Source organism: Antrostomus carolinensis, unplaced genomic scaffold, assembly GCF_000700745.2.
Source record: "Antrostomus carolinensis isolate BGI_N321 unplaced genomic scaffold, ASM70074v2 scaffold45910, whole genome shotgun sequence".
Classification (NCBI taxonomy): Eukaryota; Metazoa; Chordata; class Aves; order Caprimulgiformes; family Caprimulgidae; genus Antrostomus; species Antrostomus carolinensis.
In genome coordinates, this window is record NW_010288540.1 from 26,083 (window position 1) to 30,003 (window position 3,921).

Below are 3,921 nucleotides of genomic sequence, written 5' to 3' on the forward strand. Positions count from 1 at the left end.
ATCCCTTTCATCCCCTCTAGTCATCCAAAAGTGAGGTCTAAGCCAGCCATCCAGTTTCCTTCTGTGAGTAGAGACAGGCACCTCCAGATGGCAATTCAGCTCCCAGTTCTTGGATGTCTGTCTTAGGAAATGGCAAATCCCCAGTGTGCTCCAGCAGCCATGTAGCTACATGCCACCACTGACTCAAGGCTTCTTAGTTAATTAGACTGGAAATGTCAACATATGCATCGCTCACCACTCCCCCAGCCTTAATCCTCTCTCACATCTAACTGTTACTGCTCATCTTTTCATTCCCTTCTTCAGGCATAGGAAACAACTGGTGAAATATATTTGAACTTCTAGAGAGCATACTGCTGGTAAGGAGAAAGCACAGAGCACATGAGTCATTGTATTTTAGAACTACTGAAAAACAGACTAGTCTCAGCACGGATACTGATCTGTACCAGTATGATGGCTCTGTTTCCCCTTAGGTGACATATGTGAAATAGTGAGAATACACCCCCTCCCCACATGAAAGCAAATACTAAGAAGTGCACATGTTTACCAGCCTGAAAGTTGTGCCACATCATACTGTTACGACCTGCCAGGCACTTGCCAGTTTCACTTACTGAAAAGAGCATTTTGCCACTCTTGGTTTGCCTGCCCATTCTGCTCTTAAAAAGAAGACATTGTGCCAGACGTTAGTTCCCAAGAAGGAGATACTAAGGGGAAAAAAAGAAAATACATTTCTTACTGCAAATAACTGCATAATTAAGGAGTAAACCATACCACAACGTGCATTGTTAAGCTTGTTGAACTTACATGACTCCAGCACTTTATGAAATTAAATGCATTCAGTTACGTGGCAGGAGGCAAAGGTCTAACTCACAAGTTGCATGAGCCCAGATTAATCTTTAAAGAAAATTATAAAATAGCCAGAGGTGTATTTTGTTTTGTTGTTTTAATTTAGTGTTCGCGAAAGCTGGTAAATGCACAAAGCTTCATACTGAGCAAATTGCAGAGATCAGAAAGTGCCTTATAAACTCATCTAAACCTCGAGCACCCCAATCTCGGTGTTCAGCCAGGGAGAGCTCCCTGCTCCCTTCTGCATGGAGCCACTGAAAGCATCTTCCCAAAAGTGAAGCAATGATCGTTGTCTGTGTTTTTGCTATACTTCTCTCTCTCATGACTTCTAATTTTAAGAAATACCAATGTCACTGGTAGGCAATTTTATTTTTCTCAGTGAGGCAGTTCCCTCCTCTATATCATGTTGTTACTTTGAGAGTTACTTTATTGTTGTGATTAGTCTTCAGCCTCTTGGATGGCTGGAAGAGGGGCTGACCGCCTTTAGAGATAAATAATTTAGAAGTATTTTTATGCTCCAAGCTCCTCTAACATTAGTCAGACTTTTAGCTGGGTTACATTGATATGGGGAGATGGCACAAAAGACAAACTGATAGTCCCAATCAAATGAGGACCTAAGAAGTCTCTGATCTTTCACCTACTGAGACCAAGGAACAAGTTAACAACACTTAACATGAGTCCTGTCAAACTTCCATTGGTCATTCTTCCCTTGTTCTTGGAATGACTATGCCATTTTTCCACTCTTCCCCTACCTACCAGTCCCACCATGTTTTCAGGAGACTCAGGTTTGGTCCAACACCTTCTGTAGCAGTACTACCGCCACAGAAGGATCTGGGCATGAGAGAAACTGCTAACAGCCAGATTCCCTGCCTGTGCCTAACACAGAGATGGAGCTGGCTGCGCATGAAGATGAAAGCACTCCTCAAAGTGCAACCAGCCTCCCCTCTTTCAGAGCTGATTTCCCACAGCAGTGCCTTCACTTTGCAGTCCCACCACTTCAGGACCACAACACAGGGTGGCCAAACAATTCCTTGTGATCCACACACAGCTTGCCGGCATCCCCAGCCTGCTCTCATTTTCTTACATCAGATGTGGCAGAGCCAAGGGGAGAACAGTAGGTCAAACCAGAGGATGGGGAAGGCTGCAGCTGGTAAGGAGGCCCCTTTGCTCATGGAGGCCTGCTGGAAGCAGGAGGGATGATTCACACGTTTGCCTCTCCAGCTCAAGGAGCTCCATGAGACATGCAAGGGGACAGCAGATTGCAAAACATGCCTGTGCCATGCAGCATATGGAGGGAGGAATCATACAGCTGCTGCTCCTGCTGCTGCTCCTGCTACTGCTGCTCCTACTCCTCCTGTTTTACTGCTGCTGCTGCTACTCCTGCTGCAATTTCTGCTGCTGCTTCTCCTTCTGCTCCTACACCTTTTGCTGCTGCTGCTGCTCCCACTGCTGCTGTAGCTGCATTCTCCTGCTGCTTCTCCTGCTGCTGCTCCTGCTGCTGCTGCTACTACTGCTGCTGCTGGTGCTGTTGGCTGCTACTGATGCTGGTGCTGTTGGCTGCTACTGCTGCTGTTGCCTGCTGCTGCCTGCTTCCACTGCCAGTGCTAGACCAAGCAGGCATCAGCATGGATCTACAGCAAAGGTGATAGTTTGGCTGCTGCAGTGTGGTATCTCCGAGGCCGTTTGGTGAGGTGGCAGTTTGGGAGAGACAGTGAGGGCTGCAGGTTACCAAGGAGGATTTGGGGAGGCAGAGGGGAATTGGGGCAGGGTCTGGCGAGAGCATCTGAGTTAGGGCATTGGGACTCATAGGGTGGCTCAGGGAGACACTAAGGACAGAGAGGTTATCAGGCAGATTAAACTTTTGGTTTGTAGTTTGTAGGACCTGGTAATCTGGCCAACCCTGCCATAAGAATTTAGAGGCACTTCGGGTTCTGTCTTTCCCAAATGAGTACTTTAATTGCCTTGATGTTAATGAGAATTACATGCACACATCAGGGAAAGAATAGTCCCTCTACAATGGGCATGTGACAACTAAAGTGCATCAGTCAGCAGGGAAACAAAAGAGGTCATAATTTATGTAAAAGGCTCATTTTTAATGTAAATTCTGTCCCCAAATGCTCTGCTCACCAGCCTGAATCTGTGGTATTTGGCAGTGGAAAATGAAAGGGGTGAAAAACTCACTGCTGGCAGGTAAATGCATAATGTGATAGATTGATTTAAAATCCTTGTCATCTTTCTTTTTCACCTGCATACATAACGATCCTGTTAGTCGGCTCCTTGTACCTTCAGCACTCTAAAAAAATATTGGCTTTGAAATGTTACTTCATTGTTAAGGAATTTTTTGTCAGCTAGCTCCATTTATCGATGTATCAAAGCCATTTTACAAGAGATAGGCTCCACTTTGGCACCCATAGCGCATACATTACGTGCCTTGTGAGGACTTGCATCTCATTCCAGCCCTGAGTGGAAGTGCCAAGTGCCACTGCGGTACATAATGGGACATGTCATCTGGCGTTGGGGACAGCAAGGAGACCTGAATGAATCAGCCTCTGATGTTTTCTCCTGGCCAGAGATGAGAGGAGCAGGGACATGAGGGGTCACAGCAGACAGATGTTTAGGGTATGACTCTGCACAGAGTAGCAGAGGGTTCTGCTGTCAGAGCCCCTGGAGTGGGGGCAACATATGCCACCAAGCTGCACTTCTCTGTTGATCTGTTTACACCTCCTCCTCAGACAGCAAGAGCCAAGCCAGGAAACACCCCTTTCCATAGCCATATGTGTGTCTGCAACAAGGGTTTTTTTCAGCATACTGGTGATAACTGGGGATGTCACGCTGTTTTGTGAGCAAAATTTTGTAGCATAAGCCAAACCACAGAAAGACTACTACCAAGTAACTACCTCCAAAGCTGTTCGGGCTGCCTTGTGAATTAAATCATTTTTCTTTTTCCTTTTGTTTAGGTCTTCACCTTGGGTTGCCAAGCAACTGCACAGAGAAAGTTAATAGCAAAGCTCCCCTTTTAGACCAGGTAGGTAGGAGGTCTTGGAACTGAGGTAATCCAGTGTGGAAAAGACAAGGACT